The sequence below is a fragment of the Equus asinus genome, chromosome 4 (assembly GCF_041296235.1).
Source record: "Equus asinus isolate D_3611 breed Donkey chromosome 4, EquAss-T2T_v2, whole genome shotgun sequence".
In the NCBI taxonomy this organism is placed as follows: Eukaryota; Metazoa; Chordata; class Mammalia; order Perissodactyla; family Equidae; genus Equus; species Equus asinus.
In genome coordinates, this window is record NC_091793.1 from 116,495,048 (window position 1) to 116,518,355 (window position 23,308).

The window sequence follows — 23,308 nt, forward strand, 5'->3', positions numbered from 1 at the left end:
ATGAGGTTCTAAACATTTATGGTAAGGTAGGAAAGGAATTTTAACACGAGATCTTCCTGAATGATGGACTCCTTGCTTCTGATAAGTGTCTGACTTTTAAGTTCTGGTCATGTCCCCATCCTTTGGTTCTGTAGGCAGGAGAATCTTTGGTTCTGAGGTCATTTCAGGTCAGATTTCTTCTTCTGCACATGCTCTGGCTATGTAACTTTGCAAATTTTCTGAAAGGCGATCCTTAAACACTCTGCTGATAAGAGACGGGTTCTGAACTGGCTCTACATGGGCCCTTGGTTACAATTATGATGTGTCAATATAGGTTCATCAATTGTAATAAATATGCCAGTCTGGTGGGGGATGTTGATAATGGGCGAGGCTATGCCTGTATGGGGTCAGGAGGTATATGGGAAATCACTGTACCTTTTCCCCAGTTTTTCAATGAACCTAAAACTGCTCTAAAAAATAAAGTCTTAATAAAAGAAAATCTTCTGGGGGGGAAAAAGGTGGTAGAAAGAAATCTGAATTCTTGAGTTTCTACATCTCTCACTATTTCTTGGAATTAATAAATTGGGAACATATGGAATGGAGGTGAAGAATCAAACAGAGTTGAAATTCAGAGCTGGAGAAAGTATGTCCAAATTCCATATAACACTCAACATGCCCAGCACCTGCTACTTTATTAATCTTTGTCTTATCAGAAGCTCCAGACTCAGTCTTTTGTAGATATAGTTCCAAACTTATGATTGAAATGGATGGAAAATTAGATTTATTATGTTTTAACACTCTTTTTTACATTGGACCTTATCTGTTCTGAAATGAGAATTACTTCCCTAACGAATTTCTTCAAAAACAAGGTGTTAATATGACCCTAGACAAAAGTCCACATAGAATAGACTATCAGAGCTGGAAGGAGATTTGCGATCACCTGGTAGCCTAACATCCTTGGTTTTTAAGTAAAGAGACCAAGCCTCAGAGATGCTGCTCAGTGACTTACAGAAAATGACACACTTTGAAGCAGCAGAGCCATGACTCGAAACCCAGACATCCGGTTCCTGGTCAGCATGGTTTTTGGCTGTATTGGGATGCTTGGTGATTGTGCCTTTCTTTCTCTGGCCGTGTGTCTCCCACACCTTGGTTAGGAAGCCTAAGGGTTTGCAGAGGTACTCAGGTACATATCTGTATGTGCATTTGCACAGACATATGAGACAAAAATTCTCAGTATCTTCTAAATTGATGATGATAAATTTAAACTTGGCCTCAGGATATCCTTGAAGCCTCTGATATCATAGCCTTTTGGCAAGTGCCTTTACTTCTTTTGCTGGCCAGCATCACACTAAACCCGCATTTAGAATAGAGAAGGGGACTGGGGCGTGTTAACAGGATGCTCAGGGAGCTGTCCGGTGTGGGGCCTCCTTGCATCATGACGCACAGTTTGGCTGTGCGTGGGACACTATTCTAACACTGTTCTAACTGGTGAGTGCCAATTGCTGTGTTCAATAAGATCTTGCAGTTATTCTTGATTTCTGGGAATTATCTAACCAGGGAAAAGTAAAATCCATAAACATAAAAAAAGTAAATTAAGCCCCTTGAAAATACTTGATTAGAAGTATCATTCTCTCATATAAATGTCCAAATTGATCATCACACCAACACTGTGGATTTATAAGGCATCATCTCCTTTAAAGACGTTAGAGCAATTCACAAATGTTGATTAATGAATACTGATCATATTCCTCCAACCACAAAATCAGGCACCACAGCACCTTGCATGTCCTGTGAATTCCATCAGGAGATTGGAAATGGTTTTGGTTCAGACAGAGTAAGAAGGGCCCATTTCACAGGTGGATATTTTTCATCAGTGCCTCGGGGAAACAGGACCAAGTATAGGTAATTTCTAAACTGTGTGACTTTGAACTATATGGAGTATGAGGACCCCTTTAAACATGCAAAATTTTGTGGTTTTCAACATGGTAATAACTGGATTTTAAGGTATTCAATCTGCAGGCAGTGCTTGCTCGTGGGTGCATTTGTGAGCCCCTTGAAATAACTGCATAATCTCCAAGGGGTCCCTGGGCCTTAGGTTGGGAACCACTAGTGTAGACCGCAAGGCGAGTGTGAAAACTCAAAGAAGAGTACTATCAGTGCGCCACAGTGGGTTTTTTTATATTTTACTTTTTTTAGAGTTTTGTACTACTTATTTCCATTAAAAAAGTAAGTATGCGTGTGTACAAAATGACTAAATACAGCCCAGGAAGTTTGCACAGGCACTTGAATTTGGTTCATGCTGTTTTCAAGTTCCAATATTGAATAATTGTCCCACCACTGTATTAGAGTTCGTTGAATCTTTTCTGGTGGCTTTGACTTAGAAAATTTAGGCCAGCTTTTGGAAACATGGCAACAGTTTGGTGGCAAGTGTGAGCCAGATTAGCATGCCTTCCCCTGCCACTGGCCTAAATCTGACAAGACTGAAGCATATGTGGCATAGACTGAATGTTTATGTCCTCCCAAAATTCATGTGTTGAAATCCTCATCCCAAAGATGATGGTATTTGGAGGTGGGGCCTTTGGGAAGTGATTAGGAGCTCTCATGAAGGGGATTTGTGCCGTCATAGAAGGGACCCCAGAGAGCTCCCTTGTCTTTTCCACCTTGTGAGGACACAGCAAGAAGATGGCCCTCTATGAACCAAGAAGAGGGCTCTCACCGGACCCCAAATCTGTCTGCACCTTGGTCTTGTACTTCCCAACCTCTAGGACTGTGTGAGCCCCCAAGTCTGTAGTACTTGGTTACAGCAGCCCAAGCTAGGACGATGTACTACGTTCTTCAACCTCTCTCTTTCATTTTCTTTGTCTCCATCCTACCATTTCCCCTCCTCTTTCCCTTCCTTTCTTCCTTCCTTCTCCACTTTGTTCTACAGATATTTCAGCACCATGTAGCCTTGGGAAGCTTGCAGACAAGTGGTAAAACATGTGCCTAAAAAGAAATCACAGAGATCTCTAATTGCAAACTGTGATGAATACTGAAACAAAAATGCGGATGCTATGAGACTGTGGAGAGAGATGCAGCCTCGCCTGCGGGATCAGAGAAGGCTTCCCTGGGGAAGTGACAGTTGCACTGAAGTGGGATTAACTAGATGATAAAGAAAGGGAAAGAAGTGTTTTGTAGGCAGACGAAATAGAATGTGCTTAAAGAATTAAAAGGAAGAGCACCGTGATAGGGGAAAAGGCAGGGGCAAATCACACTGAGATTTGTAGAGCTTGCCTGTTTGGGATTCTGATCTCAACCCTATGAGTGGGCCTTCTTATGTGAACTGCTTTTTTGTGCCTGGGTGATTCAAGGACCACATTGAGGCTAATGAACTATCGTGTGTGTTCTCTGATTTTCATGGGCTAATGCTACCCATACAGCTCTTTACTGACTGTAGTAATCTGCTCGGACTGCCCCAACAGAATACCACAGGCTGGGGGGCTTAAATAACACAAACTTATTTCCTCACAGTTCTGGAGGCTACAAGTCCAAGATCAAGGTGCCGTGAGGGGTGGTTTCGTCTGACGCCTCTTTTCCTGGCTTGCAGATGGCCATCTTTTCACTGTGTCCTCACATGGCCTCTTCTCTGTGTGCGGGGAGAGAGAGAAAGGGAAAGAGAGAGCGAGATCTCTAGTGTCTCTTCCTCTTATAAGGACACCAGTCTTATCGGATTAGGGTCCATGCTTATGACCTCATTTAACCTTAATTACCTCCCTAAAGGCTCTGTCTCCAAATACAGTCACACTGGGGGTTAGGGCTTCAACATATGAAGTTTGGAAGGGACACAATTCAGCACATAACACTGACCTATCACAACCTGGAGTGTGACTTCCGATGATTGTCCCCAGGACAATACTTCAAGACTTGGAGTGGGCAGATAGCTCAGAAGAAGACGGAAAGTAAAGCCCTGTAGCATTTGGATTTCTCCCTTTGAATGTCAGTGAAGGAATGAAAGAGAGAATGGTTCTGTTATGTCAGCACATCTTCATTGCGGAAGCCACAGGGCTTGTGGTTGATCAACTTGCTCCATCTTAAAGTGTGCCTGGCTCTCGTGAGGGGGCAGATGGTGCTCAGTCGCTGGGGTGCTTCAGGTCAGCAGGAAAGTCAACGTGAAGCCTTAACACGTGGAAGGAGGCTGAGACTTAAGGTGCAACCCTTTGAGTCTCATGGCTTCAGGTGATAACAGGCAGCTTCAGGAATCACATGAGACCTGCTATAAATAATAACAAGACCACAGAGATGAAAATTATGAAACTAAAGCAATTCGCAGTTGTGGCCCTTTTTGTGAGAACAATGGTAATTATTGTTAACTACATTTGATTGTGGGGCTAATGCTTTTTCCTGGCACTTTTAAATTAGTGACCCTTAGAAAAGTACATTTAAAAAAAGGTACTAGGGAGACGGATGAGCATGGCGTCCTATGTGTCATTCTCAAGGGTATTTTCTGGGCCTGTTGATACGTATGGCACTGGGAGGGCCTTGAGCACAGTAGGAAGGGGAAGCCAGAGATGCGTGGCTATTTTTGGTTTTGCCTTTGCATTGCAACTATCAAAGCAAGGTTTATCATTTTCTCCCCTGACATGAGTCTATCGATTATCTCTTTACTTTCCCCACTTTACCTCTTTCAGATTCGTTAGCTCTATTATAGGATGAAAGGGCTAAGGAAAGAAAACCTAGAATAACGTAAGCCACATCCTACACTCCACTGGTAGATATAGTGTATGTAAGTATAGCCGTGTACTTAAGGTGTGTATCTTAAGTGTTTTACAGATTTGCAGGCTTCATAGGTGGCCAAGAAAAGTGAAAACTGAGACGAAAGAACATTGGTCAGGAAACCTGAGGCCAGAAGAAATACTGTGATGTGATAGGCCAATAAATAAGAAATTATTGAATGCTCGCTGTGTATAAGACACTGTGCTAGGTGTTTAAGGACATAGGGAGATTTGGAACAACCAGGGAATTTACATTTTAAGTTGGACCAGATGTAAATTTAAGCAAAATATAAAATATTGGGGCCAGCCCGGTGGTGTAGTGGTTGTTTGCACACTCTCCTTTGGCGGCCTGGGATTCATGAGTTTGGATCTCAGGTGCAGACCTACACACTGCTCGTTAAGCCATGCTGTGGCAGTGTCCCACATACAAAATAGAGGAAGATTGGCACAGATGTTAGCTCAGCAACAATCTTCCTCAAGCAAAAAGAGGAAGAATGGCAACAGATGTTTGCTCAGGGCCAATCTTCCTCACCAAAAAAAAAAAAAAATATATATATATATATATATATAAAAAAATATATATATATAAAAAAATATATATAAATTATCAGTCAATTGAAGAAAAGTACCTATGAGAAGTTGGAAGGTGGTATATGATTTTTTGCCTAAGTGAGTAATGCAACCAACAAAGTGGTTTTTCTCCACTAGCATCCAAACTCCTTAACAATGAGGACCATGTATGGCATGCTTGCAGTGCTTAGCATAGTGGTAGGCATTCACTGGGATGAATGAGTGAATAAATAAATAAATAATTTGAGGCTAGGGAACACTAAACGTTTTAAAGTAAATATGTTTTTTGTTTGTTAAAAAGGTATAATTTATATATAGTAAAGTATACAAATCTTAAAGGTAGGCTCAATTAATCTTCTCTGTCTCTATCTATGTACAAAACCACCTCCAGATGAAGATTTGGAGCATTTCTAGCACACTGGAAGGTTGTCTTACGCCTCTCCCAGTCAGTACCACCCAACAACAACCACCATTCTGACTGCTGTCGCTGTGCTTCAGTTCGTTTTATCTCTGAACATCGTATACATGGAATTATACGGGGTCCTCTTTGTGTTGAGATTCATCCATGTAGTTGCTTGCTATTACATGCATGCTAGTTCATTCTTTTTCATTTCTGTGTGTTGTTCTTTATGGACACTTGGGTTATTTCAAGTTTGGGGCTATTTGAATAAAGCTGATATGAACATTCTCAAATTTGTTTTTTGATGGACATAAGCACTCACTTCTCTTGGGCATATATCCAGGAATTACTGGATATAGAGTATTAGTACCTTTAGCAGATATTGTCAAACATTTTTCTGAAGTCGTCATACCAATTTACTTTCCAACCAGCAATGTTAGAGAATTTAAATCTGGGTTCTAAATTGTTTTAGAGGTTTCAATAAAGTTTATTCAAAATGGATAAAAGACCTTGGTCATTACAACCCAAGGAAGAGAGGGAATGAACTTTTCCCAATGTTAGTATTGCTCATATTTCCAGACTCTGAAGCCTCAGGGCCAGGCACGGTGTAGGCATTCAATCAGTATTTGAGTGGATCCCAAGATAGGTCTGTAGTATAGGAAGGAAGGTGAATATGAGAGCAGAGCATAGTGGCAACCAATTATTGAATTCTGACCCTTACGGATATTTAGGCTCCCAGCTTTATCCCCTTGCCAGTTTCATGATGTCATTCGTTCCACAGTCCTAACTGAGAGTCTGCTCTGTGCCAAGAACTCTCGTCCTACTATTGCTGTGGAATAAGAGTAAGGATGTTGGGCAGGACCCATAATAACACCCTGGCTGGTCCAGGGATGAGTTCGTGACCAAAACTTCCCTTGGCTCCCTTAGTAGGACAGGTTTGTGGTCTGCTCTTGGGTTGGGGCGTCTGCCGTAAGGCCCCGCAGCACGGATAGGGGTAGGCTCAAGTCAGGTCTATACCAGGCAGGACAGGATCAGGCAGTGAATCCTTTCCAAGGAATTCTTCAGTTTGGCTCTCTTATCAAGGAAGATCTCTTATTTTCTTTTTGTGGGAAGGGAATGAACAAGGAGAATCATGAAGCATGACCATGTATAATTTGAGTCTGGAAATATGTGCAGTGTGACTGTTGGGCAAAGCGGCTTTAAAAACGAACACTGGGCACCTCCTCTGCACCAGCTATTCTGTTTTAATCCTTCTTACAACCCTATGAAATGGGTCATGCAGCTAGAGAGTGGCAGAGTAGGAATTTGAACCTAGATGCTTTCAGAGACTGGACTCGGAGCCGCTCACTGCAATACAACTGCCTATTAGTTGTGGTATTTTGAGTTTTTAGATTCATGGTCTTTATTTCTGTGCCTCAGAAAAGTTGGATATTTGACATGAATGTTTCAATAATTTTTGCATGCCCTTTCTCCCTGGGATGGCAGATTTGTAATCTGAAGAAAGTATGATGTATAGAGGTGTTGAGATAATCCATAGATCTCAGTTTTTGAGGAGGAAAATTTTAACCTAATATTAACTGATCTTTATCAGAAAGTCTGTACCTTGGCAGCCAAACATCCTACTTAGTAACGTCTGTGTAATTTAATATAAACTCTGTGTGTATGCTGTGAGAACTACAGAATAATTCTGAAGTCCAAAAATTTGTGAGATAAAAAACCTCTATATGGGGGCCGGCCTGGTGGCGTAGTGGTTAAGTTCATGTGCTCCAGTTCGGATCCCGGTTCAGGACACGGGACCACTTGGCAAGCCATGCTGTGGCAGGCATCCCACGTATAAAGTAGAGGAAGATGGTAACGGATGTTAGCTCAGGGCCAGTCTTCCTCAGCAAAAAAGAGGAAGATTGGCGGCGATGTTAGCTCGGGGCTGATCTTCCTCAAAAAAAAAAATCTTTGCACATAATTACCATTTGAGCACCTGTCATATGGTATGTGCAGTACTAGGTCCTGAATATGTATTATCTGTTATCTCCAAAGCAACTTGAACTAGGTTTTATTAGCTCAAATCTCCATTTTTCGGATGAGGTAAATGAGGATCAGACAGGTGAGTCAACTGTCCAGAGTTTCCTAGCTAGAAAACATCAGTGCCGGGGTTTGAACTAATAAGCCTGTTTAACTCCAAGACCCAGTGCTCATTCCATGCTTTAGGCTTCCACTTGTGCCCAAAGGAAGGACTCAATTTCAAGAAAATTGCTGTTAGACGATAACATAGTCTACCCTGTTTTCCCCATCCATTTTACTAATCAGTCTGTGGCATCAAATTAAATTTCCAGAAGAACAATTTTGAATTGCAATGGATGTCATTGTTCACTGTCTCAACATTTTAAAATTTATTCTGACTTTACTGCCAGTGCCATCTACCTAAATACAGGAAGCTTTAGTCATAAGAATGCTAATAGGCCTGATTTAGTTGTCAAAGTTTTTTGTGTTCTAATGAGCAAACAAGTAAGTAGCTATGGAAACCAAATAGAAATCTAGATGAATTAATACAGCGCGAGGCCTAAGAAATGGGGCAGCCTGAAATAATTCCATCCAAGTAGCACGGGAGGTAGAAGAGACTGATTCAAAGAGAAATTAGGCCAGGGTTTTTAAGTTAAGCCATATATGAAAAAATACAGATTATACAAACCTTATATGTATTTGTACTTGTTTAGGGTTTATTTTATCATTCCAACCATTGTGTAGTTTATGGTGGTGCCGCTGACAACGTTTACCTAATTTGTTAACAAATTTTTAACATTATTTTGACTCCAGCATGCATTTGGTAGGCATATTTGTATTTTAAAAGAACATATATAATAGTTGTTTTAAACCAAGTAACTTAAAACGCTTAGAGTCCCCTGCTACCTGCTCCAAGGATGTATTTGCCGCTCCCCTAGTCCAAGAGACACCAGCAGCGTCACACTGGAGACTGAATGTTCCAAATGTCATTGATAGGAAAGCCGTATTAGGTAGAGCACCCAACAGCAAATTTCCCATTAGCCTGGCTCTGAGTCAAGACATCCCTTTAAGAGTGTAGGACTTAGGTCATCTGTTCCTTCAGGATTTGGGGTTTAGAAAAACCACTTATGTTTAAGAGTTCATATTAAAACTCATTTGTGTAACAGTTTGTGAACTGAAAAGGCAGGGAAATGTCATCTGTGAACACAGCACTGCAGACAGTGGGCAGCTGTTCAGTGGCTAAAGAACATCCCGGTCAGCACAGTGTTGAAGCGTCACCCTAGAGTGGAGTCAGCCTCTCCTTTGGGGTCCAATAAGCATTTTATTTAGCGCCATCCAAGTGGCCTGTTAGGACTAGTGAACTTCCGCCCAAGCAGTATCAGACTGCCAGGGTTTAGAGGTTCTTTTGTGCATCTTTCCCTCTCTTGGCACTTGTGGGTTCTGTTATGTATCAAATTCTGTGATATTTGCATTTTGGTCCTTGGGTATTTAGCATTTAAAGCATATTAGACATGATGATTGAAATTATTGTATACATAGGTCTTGAGAGCTCTTTACCCAAGGGCCAGAGGCAAGCAATGTTTTGAGACTACAGTAGGGGAAACACAGGACCAGCTATCTTATGATCTCTCTAACTTGGAAGTACGTTGTCAGTTACATGTGTGGGAGGGAAGCTGTTAACACACCACTGTTAGTAGTTGCTAGCCTATCACTGGATGGTAAGTGTAAATGGTGATTTCTTTGCCCTGGGAGTAGGGTTAAAATTCTCATCTCTCAGCTTGCTTCGCAAGAAAACAGGTCTTGTTGCATATTTTTTAACCAAAGCCTTTCTTCAGTAAGGCTTGTCTGAGTGCATGTTCCTGTCCATTTGGTTTCAGTGATTAGTCACAATGAGCTTTAGCACACTTGAGCAAAAAGTCTGAGTACCTGTCATGTGCACATCTGCCCATGGCACAGTTGGGCTTACAAAGACGGAGCCCATGTGGATGTTGCCCTCAGGGAGCATCCAGTCTTGAGAGGGAAAGACAGGTATGTCAAAAACTCTGATCCAGTTGTCCTGAGGAAAGTCCAAGAGGTGCTGAGCAAGGCTTACGGAAGTTAAGAACCTGGAGAACTACTTCTAGCTGAGCCACGGAAGTGGTTTCCCGTCATCCACAGAGTCTCAAAGGAACGAGGGATTTAGATTTTGGGATGTGAGGAGAAGACTGTCCTAGTGAGAGGGAGCACAGAGGAGGCAAAAAGTGGGTATGTTTGGGGGAACTGGAAATTCTTTTAGGTTGAAGATTTCAAGAAGCCTGTCATGGAAGATAAAGTTGGAAAGTTATTTGGGATTAGATCATGGAGGATGTTTAATACTAAGATAAGGAATTTGAGCTTTATCCTCTCTTTTCTTGGGTTCAAAAATTAACTCAGGTGTTTTAATTTAAGGTCTGATTATTAATAAAGAGCAAAATGATCCTTTTGGCAGTTCGCTGGGGAACAAAAAATACTGTTACACAACTGCAGTATTTGTGGTATGGGTCAAAATGATGTTTGTTGGCTGCAAATTTTCCACAGAGGCAGTACCGAATGTATTGAGTAATCCTATCACTCAGATGAAAGTCGGCCATGTCACTACAGCATGCACTCATTTTGCTTCTTGCTTGGGTTCAGTGATGTGAGGATCTACATTTCACACCTTTTTTTTTTTCTCCAGGTGGGTAGTGCTAAAATGGCTAACACCCCAGTTATCTGGCATACAAGCTGGTATGTTTGAAAGCTGAGTCATTAAGCTCCTTTGTCTTTCTCCCCAATTTGCCACCTAGCATTTTCCCTTCATATGGGACACTTCGTAAGCAGTGAGGTGGCTCATTGATTTGCTGCCCAGGAAAGAGCAGCTCTGGGTTTTTTTTTTTCCTATTGAAAGGAATTAATTTAATGTACGCTGTGGTGTGCCTTGGAGATATTTTGAGCTGATATTTTAGCTGTTGGAAGCTAATAGGATAAAAATCTGGATTTTATCAGATAGCCTTGAAACACTTTTCAACTGATAAAAATATTAGTGAAAAGAGCCATCTTTCTTAGTATTCTCTGGCTAATTAACTCAGTTAACTAAAGCTTGAGGCTTATGTGGCGAGGTCAGTTAGTTTTGCTTTGTGATTATCTCTTGGAACCTCTAGGCTTGGCCATTGATTTCAATAAGTAATTGTAATAATAACAAGCACTTACTTAGTTTTAAGTGCTATACATGTAAACTCATTTAATCCTCAGAATAATCCTAAATGGTAGGTACTGTTACTATATCCATCCTTACAGGTCATGAAACTGAGGCACTGAGAAGCTGTGTAACTTGCCCAGGGTCCCATTACTGGTAATTGGCTGAGCCAGGATTCGAACCTAGACAATTAGTCTCTAGAGTCTTTACTCTTAACCTCGTTAAAATCCCGGGACACCAGTAAGGATGTCTCTTGATTTAAGTAAACACAGTAATGTCAAAATGTTTATTTTGTGTAGTATGAAGCTCTGAACTTAAGAAGTTTGGGTCAGTGTTATGATATACAGACACTAGAAATCTATTTCACGTCGTTTGTTGTCCACACATAGTTGTACACTTGGGCAAGACTTCACAGCAGCGACATTTGAGACCTGAGCCAGGCCTTAATGGATGCTCAAGTGTTTGACAGGCAGAGAAGAACATTCCAGGTAGAGGGAACTGCACAAGCAAAGGCTCAGAGAGGTGAAATGCATTCGGTGTGCATGTTTGGAGGAAAATGTGATGTTCGCTGCATCTGAAACAGGGTAGAAGACGAGAGGAACTAAGGTGCAGTTTAAGATTGCAGATTGTACCCCGCTGAACACTTTAAAGATTGTCCTCTCAGACAGTGTTCCTTGACCTTTTTTTGATCAAGGACACACACGAATTTTAGTATCCAGTTTCAGAGGGTTCCCAGGGCCTCTGGAGCTCGCTTATACGTCCATAGGCTCCTTTCCCCCAAGCAGGAGAGAATAATTGAAAATAGAGAATAACACGATCAAATATATGTTTTAAGAAAGGTGACTCTGATAATAGCGAAGGACGGCTTGGAGGAGAGAATAATGGAAGCAAGAAAATCAGGAGGCAGATGTAAATAATCCAGGCCAGAGAGAGCTGAGATGGTAAAAAGAGAGCGATCTCTGCGAAAGATAATTTGGGAGATAGGAGAGAGGACTTGGGGTGAGTAAAATGGGAAGGTTGCAAATGAAATGGTTAAAAGCAGCTGTAGTTTCTAGCTTGGTTTAAGTCTAGATAGTGAGTCATAAACTCAAAGAGAAGACAAGGAGAGGAAAAGGGATAAGGGTAGAAAGATGATGGGCTTGATTTTTAGACTCGTTGAGTTTCAGGTACCCGGGATGTATTCCAGTGGAAATGTCCAGTAGAGCAGTTGGAAATGGCAGCCTGGAAAAGAAGTCAGCATTGGAGAGAGAGAGCTTTAGCAGTCCCTAGCAAATGGAGAGTTGAAGCTCTCGGAGTGAGATGGGGCCGCCCAGGGAGAGCCTCGGAGAAGACAGGGGCGAAGGAGGCGTCTCCAGTAAAGCTGGCTGGGGAGAAGAGATTCAGGGGAGCAGCAGCAAGACAGCATCTGAGCACTTCCTGTGTGCTGGGACTGTTCTGAATGCTTCATGCACATTAGCTCGTGCAACCCTCAAACACCTCATGAAAGAGCCACATTTGACACATGAGGAACCTGAAGCACAGAGAGGTAAAGTAACTGCCATAAGGTAACAGAGCTAGTAAGTTGCTCTCAATGGTAAATTAGGGGTAGCATCATTAAGCTGATGTCATTGAGTTAAGATAGTTTTTGTATAACTCTTTTATAGATTTAAACATAGATTGGTAAGCTTCGCTGATAGCATTCCTTACTTATCCCCCTGCTCAATCAAGTAAATATAGTATGATCATCAGAATTCATGAAGGAAGTAAATTTCCAAATTCTCTGGCTTTCTCTCATGTGAATATTCTGTCAAGATTCATACATTTCTTAAAAATATTTTTATTTAATAGGTTAAGCTTTCCCTGAAGTTTTCTCCTAGTTAATGAGCATTTTTGGCATGAGTTAGAGCACTTCCTGAAATGGTTTCATGAGTCACATTTTCATATTTCCATTTAGGATATATGTTGGACTCCCTTACCAGTGATCTGAGACATCACCAACTCTTTGTTCTCTTTTTAATTTACCCAAAACTTCTCTTGTCTCCTTGAACCCATCTCTTCCTCAGGACTTCTTCAATGTTTTTTCTCTTTTATCACTCCACTAAGAGTGGAGATTTTCGTTGGAGCCCATTTTCTCAGATTAGTTTTTTTTTTTATCACTTTATCACAGTTATTCACATTGAAGAGTGAAGAACAATGAAACCACACCCAGTTTCCACAACTAGGCAGGGGTCAACACTCTACAGTCCAAGGACCAAATGTGGCCACCACTTTTTTGTCAATAAAATTTTATTGAACACAGCCATGTTCGTTCATTTACATTTTGTCTGTTGGCCACTTTCCTGCCGTAACAGCAGAGCTGAGTAGTTGCATCAAGTGGTAGACTGCATGGCCACAAAACCTAAAATGTTTACTGATATGGACCTTCACTGACTCTTGCTCTATAGCATACTACTTTTGGAAGATTACAGTGTGTCCACAGCATATTTACAGTGCTTTAGAGTTAATGGGGTTCTTTTTTATTTTTATTTATTTATTTTTATTTTTTTTAAGATTTTATTTTTCCTTTTTCTGCCAAAGCCGCCACTGGTACATAGGTGTGTATCTTTAGTTGTGGCATGTGGGATGCTGCCTCAGCGTGGCCTGATGAGCAGTGCCATGTCCCCGCCCAGGATTCGAATTGGCGAAACCCTGGGCTGCTGAAGTGGAGCGCGGGAACTTACCCACTCGGCCACGGGGCCAGCCCCGCATTGGGGTTCTTTTTTAAATTAAAATTTTATTCAGCTGAGTAATAAACCACTGAGTGGTTTCTGTAATATTTGTTCTTGTATATAAAACAAAGTTGTCAAGGGAATAATACAATTGTCGACTCCTTTAGGTAATCTATAATCAGAATTCTTACCTGTATAATCAGTCATCTGAATTTTTGTCAGTATTAGCAAAGTTGTTTAATTTGGAAAAAAGTTTTCTTTGAATGCTTAATAGGCACCACGTCTTTCCTTGTGCTCGGCCTTTGGCATTTGGAGAAATAAAACGCTTTGCCTACCCTCAGAGAAATATGTGTCAATTTGAACCAAGTTAGATACAAACCAAAAAAAAATCTCGAAAAAATGGCCTAGATCATAGAAATCTAACAGATTGAGAAAAATATGTTTTGTGTTGAGTAAATTACTTTAGTTTATTAGTGTGGTGACCATGTCTTATATTACTTTGATCATACTTCTGAACAAATGAATGTGCTTTATTTCCCATTATGTTGGTAAGACAGAAATACGTGAGGCTGAATAGGATCACGTTCTGCCCTGCCAAATGGAAGTTCTTGACTTGTCCCTCCTGTGTGCCCATCCCCCGAGGAAGCTCCGCCCTCCCTCTGGGCTCCACTGTCTTCTGAGGCCCTCTCTTTCCTCTGGGTTCTCTTTCCTCCATGTTTTCACCTGCATCTGCCTTACTGAAGCATAAGTATGTGACCACCCCGTGAAATGTGGTCTTTCCCCAGCATTTACGACCTTCCTCACTGTTCCAAACCTCCTCTCTGCCTTTCCTTCCCCCACTCTCCTTTTTTGTCCCCTAAGCTCTAAGTACTGGCACTACAGTCTACACTTTCCCATCTCTTGATTTTCATACACTTATCCTCCCTGTTTGAAATGTTCTTCATTCATCTCTGTTTGTCCATTTCTTGCCTGAACCTACTCATCTATCAAATGCCTCCCCTTTGGAGCAATATTAATTCCTCTTATGTGCTTCCCATCCAACCCACAGACTCCAAGCTAGAATTAATATTTTCTTGTCATGAAAATCTGTAGCACATTTTCTGCTTTTGTAACTTAAAAAGATTATTCATATACCTTTCCCTGTTATCTATGGCTAAACTCAAAATTTCATAAGGGAAGGACCTTTGCTTTTGTCGACTGTTTGTTACATGTCTAGATCTCTGTAGTGTGCGATTTTGATGTTCGTATATAATAACTACACAGTTGACTTGCTGTTAGATGAATGAATCAATCAATACCTAATGGCAAATATGAAAACTCTGATATGTTATTTCACCTGGGGAATTTTAACTCCTTTGATCTATGGTAGCACTAATGAGAGTGGATAAATTTCAAAGCTAAAAGTCTTCTGCTCTTCAGTTATTGACAAGAAAGCCACAGTAGTGATGAGGTGGCTGGAGTTTTCCATCTTCGGGAAGTTACCTTAGGACAACCTGTTTCCATAAACCCTATTGGATTGTAGCATTAAAACCAAGTTCTCCAGAGACTTAGACACAGTATCGAAACTCTCATTGCACTTGGGATTATCACAGATAGGAAGAAAAAAAATAAATTTCTTGTCTAAACATTGCTGCCAGTGAAAAAAGCAAAATAATTTTCTCACCAACTAAGGTGGTTAGTGGAGACAGTAGACACTGTAAACAAGATAATGAAGAAAGGTCTGGTACTGTGTCTTGGGCTACAGTTTTCTGGGAAAGCAATTTAGGATGTTTAACCCTGAATTAAGACCAATCCTTCTTTGTGGAAATGATGTGGGCATTGAATCAAAACTGTGGACCACATACCATCTGGAAAATAGTCAAAAGTGTCTCATCTCTTATTTTTGTTGTGAAATGAACTTTGCTATGTAGACTGCTAACTTTGTGTAAATATGCTTTGGGTTATTCTGGTTGTCTTTACTGTCTTCACTATTTTGAGAATCTTTCCTGTAGCATTTTACAGAGTGGTGGAGCTTACTCTATCTTGTCTCCATTTTGCATTCTATGCATTAACTTAGTAGCCACACAGGATAGCCTAGTCTTTAGTAGGATTTATCTTGGGCTCTGAGGGGCTTGAACAGGAAATGAGTGGAATCTGTGGGGAGTGCGCTAGACGAGACTGTGGTGTCTAGTGGGCAAAATTCAGGCTGTGGGAGGGTTAGTCACACGATTTACAGGAAGAAGTCTCTTGCAAAGATAATGGATCATTTACTTCCTGAATGAGCCATTCAGAAGAAATCTTTGCCAAATCACTAAGCTCCCCTGAGTGAGATTTTTCAGAGACTTCTACCCGAGTACTGGTTGGTATGGGAGATTTTGTTCAAATCAGCCTTTTAACCTTGACAACTTTTAATTCATTAATAGCTTAGGAGGAGGGTGTCGGGAACCTTTTCGGCCTACAGAGAATATCATTAAATTAGAACATGATTCCTTTTGGTGTTCTGAAAGCTAGATTTTTTTTTTAAAGCATCCATATTGGCTATAGTTTTAAAAAGAAACAACTTCTTCTCTGAATTTCTTTCTTAATGAGAGCTTTAAGAATTAAACTTTCATGTGTGTTGTCACAAGGAGTAATTAGACTTGAACTTTACCAGTTTAGCAACTTTGGACTTCTGCCCATGCACAGTTTATGTGCAAGGTAAAGCAAGACCCTGGACAGTATCTTAATTAAAATAAAGTTGAACCAGCCCTGATGGCCTAGTGGTTAAAGTTTGGCACATTCCACTTGGCGGCCCAGGTTCAGTTTCCAGATGTGGAACCACACCACTTGTCTGTCAGTAGCCATGCTGTGGTGGTGGCTCACATAGAAGAACTAGAAGGACTTAAAACTAGACTATACAACTATGCACTGGGGCTTTGGGGAGGGGAAAAAAAGAAGAAGATTGGCAACAGATGTTAGCTCAGAGAGCATGTTCCCTAGCAAAAAAATAATAATAATAAAATAAAATAAAGTTTACTTACCACTTGGTTAACTTCCTGGATTTTGAATAAAACTTAATATACTCGTCACCTCGAAATTGGGAATTTGAATGTGATGATATAAACTTTCTGTCTGAATCAAGTTTTTGAAGCTGAATTAAGACAAATATTCCTAGTATTTCTGGCTTGAGTAACTACCAGAGATGATTGGTTGTATCTGAACCATGTATTGATAGAGTGGTCATTTATTTATTTTTTGGTGAAGAAGCATTGACCCTGAGCTAACATCTATTGCCAATCTTCCTCTTTTTTTCTTTTTTACTTGAGGAAGATTGTCTCTGGGCTAATATCTCTGCCAGTCTTCCTCTTATTTTCTATCTGGGACACCTCCACAGCATGGCTTGATGAGTGGTGTATAGGTCCATGCCTGGGATTAGGCTTCCGAATCAGAGCGTGTGAACTTAACTACTGCACCACCAGGCCAGCCCCGGTAGAGTAGTCATTTATAACACAGAGTGGATAGTGCCCTGAAGGTTATAGACAGCACTATACTTTATCGTGCTGATTGTCTTTTTGAAAGTTGCACAGGATGTCCACATGAACATTAATTATAGTCTCAGAACAAACCAGAACCCTTATTCCGGGACATTGCATACACTGTGTGAAAATACACACTTTGGTGCAAAATGGACATTTATAGATTCATTTCTTAAGAAGTACATATAAATAGGAACCTTGTATAAATTTCATTTTTTAACTGTCACACTTACTGTGTGCAGGAAACTAAGATCTGGTTCCTGCTTCCCAGAGTTGACACAGTCTGTTAGGGGAGATAAGAGGTGTAAGCAACACGTAAGACCAGGACCATGTTACACGAGTAGAACTGACTGAGAGTAGCATGTGCAATGAGAGTACCAAGTGCAATGAGAAGATCCTTCTCTCTAGACTAGGAAGATCAATGAAGGAGCTTGGAGCTGTGGTTGTAAGCTGGATTTTGAAGGATCTATGGGCAAAGACTATGGGGAGAGAGAAGAGTGAAGTAGAAAAATACTCGTCTGGCCAAGGTCCAATTTACATAGGCTGGAGGTGAGGACACACCGATATGTGTGATGCAGGAGGGAGGGGGAATTCTTAGGTATGGTTAGCAAGATTCAGCCTGTCTTCTCTCTCCCCTCTGCTGCTGGACTGGGGAAAATAGAGATGGAGAGGAAACCTTGATCTTACCCCGTGGTCCTCTATGCTTCTTTACCTTCCCGCTTGCCATTGTAGGATGGTGAGGGATCATGGAAAATAATACTAAGGAAGAGGGATCACATGGGAGTGGCAAAAAAAAGCTGAGTATATAGCACAAGGGGCTCTTTGCCATAGTTTTCTTCTTTCTTCTTCCTTTTTCAGTGTTCTCTCCTTTTCCAAAGCTTGGCAGAGTCCATCATAGGAAAGAGCAGGGAAGGGTGAGTAGGGGAGTTTCTACAGCTGACCATTCATATTCAGTCTGCCTATAATTATATGAGATTAAAGAGCATAGATTGAGTAGTGTCTGCAGAAAATAAGCAGACACAATACTGAGCATACAAAAATAATATTGACAGACCCTAACCTCAGTTCTTCTGTGTCATCATCATAATCATCAATTACCTTTTATTTAGGACCTACAAGATGCATGGAATTGTCTTACAACATAGTAGATACTAAAAAAAACCCCCCGTTTTTGTAGAGGTAGAGGAGGGTTTAGAACAAATATTTTTTTTCCAGAAAAATGGTACTTAAAGGAGCAATCACGACGTAGGATTCTGGGCAGACGTAAATCTTTTGCACTTTCATTATCATAGTCTTTCACAATATGTGTGTGTGCTTTTTTTTCCCCTTCTCCATAAGTAAAAAGAGAAAAACTAAAACAAAGTGAAAGAATAGGCTGGAAACGTAGTCAAACCTTGGGAGTAATTTTTAAAGCTTGTGAGTAAACGAGTCTGCTGGTGAGGTTTATGGCTTGAAGGAAAAAACTGCTATCGAGTTTGAGGGTTGGAGAGTAACTAATTGAGCTTCTCCTTTGGATTACTTGTCCGGTTTCTCTTTTTTTTCCCCTTAAAGTGAATATATTTTATCTTCTCATCAAATACTGTTTCTTTGCCTTTTGAGAAATTATGTCAAGTTGAAAACTCTACTCTTTGGTACTATAGTCAGCTCTTTCTGCTAGAGGATGGTTCGAGGAGTTTGGCGACATTCTGTTCTGTGAAGGCAAATTAGAGACTATTGATGGGTCTTTATCAGGGCACTGGGATTGTATATGTACATGCATATGTGATGAAACTACTTCATACTTTATTTTTAAAAACGCTGTTTGAGGTTTACATTTAATTGGAGGGTTAAACGAGTTTCTGGAAAATAGACGTTAGCTCCTTTTAGAAAATATTTGCTATATAAATCGAGAGTTTTCTTACCCCAATCTCTGGGTAAGATGTAAATTGTGAATGTTACTGCTTGCTGAGGAGTTCAACAGTTGCATCTTTGGGATTACACATGGTTGAGCAAAGGAGGTGAAAAGCCGAGACATCGTTCCTGGTGAACTTTCTCCTCAAGAGATAACTTGGAAGGACTTTTCTGATTGGCCATGAGCAGTCCGCCCGAGAGGCTCCTGGAAGTTCTGTGGAGATGTACTATATGACTGTAATCTCTTTTTTCAGCTTCTGCCCCTTACTGCAAAACAGCAAGAGAAGGAAATCAAGGAGCCACACCTGTGATTTACCGGATAACCACAGCAGGATCAATAGACATACCGAGTTCCCAGAAAAAAGCTGCAGGCATCTGAGGATAAGCCACTTCAAACAGCTTTTACCTTAAAGCCGACCTGGAAGACTTTGACTTCAAGTTACAAGGTGAGTTAGGAGAACGCCAGCTTAAAATGAAGAGCAGGGTTAGATTAGGCAGTGCTTAATAATAGGCAGAGATTAGTGAGAGAGTGCCAAATCACAGGAAGGTGTTTCTTTCTATCTTTTATGTGTATATCAGATCTAAAAATAATACCTAGTAATCTTGGTTTTGTTTAGACATCTTCATAAAAAGTTCTGCTGTAGTTTTTTAAAGGATAGGAAGTAGAAAAACATGCCAAAGTATTTGTTAGCCTTTTTGTATCTGCAGTTGGCATCATGGGGAAATAAGGCACTCCCCTTCCCTTCTTGAGTAATGACCCCACAGACCTAAGTCTAGAGACGGCCCAGATGTTATCCTTGCTTTCATTACATATGCCTATGCACACAAACCCACATGTACATTCAGGCACACGTTTTTAACATAAATCCAGTTTTCATAATCTTTCATAGTAAACAAGTAGATGGTTGATTGGGGTTTTTTTTGCCCATGAGACTGAAGTAACTAATACGATACCAGCAATATTTACTATGGTCTCCTTGTCTCTTTGATATTTGCAATTATTATTTTCAGAGCCATTTCACATACACTGTTCGACATCTTAGGCTCAGTGAGTTTGCTCCTCACAGTTTAGACACGTCCCTCTCAGTTATACAAAGCTTTCTACTTTCTTGAGGTCCGTGATCCCCAGAGTGGGAGGGTGTGCCATTCAAGCTCTTGGGGAGCTTTCGCAAGCTGCGAATCCTCTCCTCAAACTCTTATTTTCCGTGGGGCACAGGGGTGGTGGTGGTGATGATGATGGTGACGGTAACGATAGTTCAGATGTTTGTAATTAGGGAAATGCTCCTCAGGCGTCCTGATACCACTCCTGCCCTTCCTGTGCATGGCCTGGTCCCTCCTGGTAGAGCAGAAGCAAAGGCTCGATGATTTCATATAATCATTGTTATGTGAGAAGCTTTCAGCTTATTACTGCATTATTTGAAATTACATTCTAAAATTACATTTTAAAGCACAGTTTGCAAACTGATGACCCACAGGTCACATTTTAGACTATATTTTTTTTAGCCTGTAAAAACTTTCTTTTTTTTAGATCGAGATAATTGCCAACACTAGACAATCTGGAGACTTCACATAAAAAATCAGATACCTAGTTTCTTTTGGAAGACTAAAAATCTGGTCTTGTTACTAATCCAAGGACTGAAGTTTGCTAGTCTTTATCAGTCCCCAAAACTTAACTGACCGTCCTTACAGATTTATGTTACTTGCCAGGCACCTGTAGGCTTTTGAGGTTAAAATTCCTGCTTGAAGCATCAATTTCTTATTCTCTCCTTACATGAAGTCATCTCCATGTACTTTACACAGAACACTCTGTTAGTCTTTATTCTCTTTTGGCATTTTATTACTTTGTATAAAATGTGTGTGCTTTGAAAGTGATGGCTTTCTGAAGTTAAGGTGACACCTGCCAGGCTTTCCTATGAAGAAGGAAGACTTTTCCAAAATAAGATGGTCCATTGTTCTTAATTTGGAAATCTGATTTGCATAGTGATAAGGTCTGATTGATTCTTTCCAGACCTTGAGGTTGTCATCTCAGAGTCTGATATTTCATGACCTATGAACTCCATTGCCTGCTCTGACTGTTTTTGTCCCAGGGGGGTAAAACTGATTCATTAAGTTGACTTCTTTTTGAACGACACCTGTAGAGATTTAGAGCTCATTTACTAGCCTCTTACTCATTCCGGACACCAGAGTGATTCACTGAGCAATTGTTGTGCCATCTACATGTGCAGAACTGTTGACACTGAAAAATCTCGCCATCAGAAACAGATGTACCTTCAAGCACAGAGAGTTGTGGTTAATCGCAAAACTTCTCTTTCCCCATCTTCCATCACTGTATATTGGTGGGAAGTGAACTACTTACAGTGATGTTGCTGTTAATTTGATATTGAATCAAGCTTTTATAGGGTAATAAGGAGCTTTAACTATGAAAGCATTTCAAATCATAGGATCCTTATGGCATTGTGCTTCTCTATGTACATTAGTTAAACTCAACATTAATTATTTGATTGTAGTTTAAAGATAGGGGGAGACTGACTCAATTCCAGACCAGTGGTTCTTGTCCCGACGACTCATTTAACTTCAAATGGGTAGTACCTGTTATTTAAGCAGATTTCAGGCCTCAGGATATCCTTTTTTTTTTTTGCTGAGGAAGATTAGCCATGAGCTAACATCTGTTGCCAATCTTCCTCTTTTTGCTTGAGGAAGATTCACCTTGAGCTAACATCTGTGCCTGTCTTCCTCTACTTTATATATGGGTTGCCACCACAGTGTGGCTGACAGGTGTCAAAGTGGGGCACAATGAACCCTTTAACCACTCTGCCACTGGTCTGGCCCCAGGATATCCATTTTGAATGTTGATGCAAACAACAAAGAAGCCCAGCTGGATTGGATGTTTATTTTGGATAGTTTACTGTCCTTCTGCCTGAATTACTTTGCTCTATCTCATGGGATCTCTTGGGTCAGTATTGCCTAGAATCTCTTGATACTTGACCACATGCAGAGATGAAATGTCCATGAATCCCTTTAACTATCAGGTTTAAGTTCATGGAAATAAGCAACTGGAAATTTGTTTCCACTCAATTGCTGAGTTGTGACTTGACTATATGAGAAATAAATTAAACTTTTCTTTAAAAGGAAAATGCAGGTGATGGGCATCACATTTCCTTAACGAAGTGTGTTTATTTTTACTGTTCTTTTGTCATAGAAATTAGTATGTATGCATGTATACTCAGAAAAGCTTTCAGAAAACCCCTTTATCTCTTTTTCTCGGAGTTCCTACAATCAGCTGCACATTCAATTTCACTTAACTCCCTGAGGAAAGGATAACCAGAACCAGAAAAATGGGAAACAAGGTAGGGAATGCTTGGAAGCCATTATTGACATATGAAACAGGTTGAAATGTGGTGAAAAAGGTAAACTCAGTAAATCAGCTAACCAGTCAGCAAACTTTATGTGGTTAAGCAAAAACTGGAAGAGGAGAAAGCAGATTCAGCCCTGGCATGCTAGGAAAGCTGATGTTTGCTCTCTTGTGTCTGATTTGAGGATCATGAGATTTCTCCCTCAGGGGGTGGACATGGAGGGACTATCCAATGAGAATTGGCAATGCTGATGCCATTTTACCTGCCCCTTTCTTCCTCTCCTTGGCTGTCCCTGCTTTTTTGTCTCTCAGGTTGAAGGGGGTTTCTTCTGTTCGAGAGGCACCTGTTTCTGAAGAGCTGAGGAACCACCAGGGAGGGAGCAGGCCATTAGCCAGCTCTTCTCTCCAGGGAAGAGGAGTGGGAAGACCTCAAAATGTCCTTCTCACCCTGTTGAAAATAATAGGAACAAGGGACCAGGAAGGAACCTTTGTCCAGAGGTAAAGGCTGTGCACTAGACCAGCCCTCCCCCTGTACGTTCTTTCTCAATCTAATAGGTGAGGTTTTAGAAAGCTGGGTCACCCAAACATCGGAAAGATTTAGACCAGCTTTGACAAATAAATTGTATGTTAAATGCATATCCAGTTAAAAGGTGGAATGAAGAAGTAATTAAGTGAAGAAAAGGAATCTACTGTTAATGTCAAGGGTTTCATATGTAAATAGCGGAGAAGAGGGAAATTTTTGTTTCTTAAGACTTTTTTCATTTTTTGTTATTTTTTTATTTTTTATTTATTTATTTTTTTTTTAAAGATTTTATTTTTTTCCTTTTTCTCCCCAAAGCCCCCCAGTACATAGTTGTATATTCTTCGTTGTGGGTCCTTCTAGTTGTGGCATGTGGGACGCTGCCTCAGCGTGGTTTGATGAGCAGTGCCATGTCCGCGCCCAGGATTCGAACCAACGAAACACTGGACTGCCTGCAGCAGAGCGCACGAACTT

At 40.7% G+C, this 23,308-nt stretch overlaps 1 protein-coding gene across 16 annotated transcripts in view; it reads left to right on the forward strand.

The window, feature by feature from the left end:
- OSBPL6 (oxysterol binding protein like 6) overlaps positions 1-23,308 on the forward strand; it is a 198,813-nt gene that overhangs the window by 73,398 nt on the left and 102,107 nt on the right. For 12 of the 16 annotated variants that reach the window (XM_044768657.2, XM_070508178.1, XM_044768647.2 and 9 more), the window contains exon 2: positions 19,217-19,408. The exons of 1 other annotated variant lie outside the window; for it this stretch is intronic. The gene's annotated coding sequence lies outside the window, so the exon portion shown is untranslated. Of the gene's footprint in view, positions 1-19,216; positions 19,409-22,626; positions 22,813-23,308 lie in introns of all 16 variants that reach the window. 3 more of the 16 variants (XM_070508179.1, XM_044768648.2, XM_070508175.1) reach the window with 1 other exon arrangement.